Below are 323 nucleotides of genomic sequence, written 5' to 3'. Positions count from 1 at the left end.
ATTAGAGCGTCAACATCAAGTACACGCGCCTAGAAGGAGATTTCAGTAAGATTTGTGCACAAATTGTCCCATCCACCGCTTGCATCTGTAGCATGGCTGTATTCTTATTTTTTTTCTCTCTTATGAATATACAGCAAAATCATCCTATTTGAATCAACGAAACTTTGTTTAAAATTATAGAACACCTCTTTAACATTTTGTTAATTTGATCATATAAAAATATATACATATTAAGAACTACTAATATTTTAAAGTCACAATTTTTTTCTGAATACCAAAAAAATTCCGGATCGAATCTCATAATCTTCGATTTGATTTTTTTT

This window comes from Brassica oleracea, chromosome C9 (genome assembly GCF_000695525.1).
Source record: "Brassica oleracea var. oleracea cultivar TO1000 chromosome C9, BOL, whole genome shotgun sequence".
NCBI classification, from domain to species: Eukaryota; Viridiplantae; Streptophyta; class Magnoliopsida; order Brassicales; family Brassicaceae; genus Brassica; species Brassica oleracea.
This window is presented reverse-complemented; position numbering follows the sequence as displayed.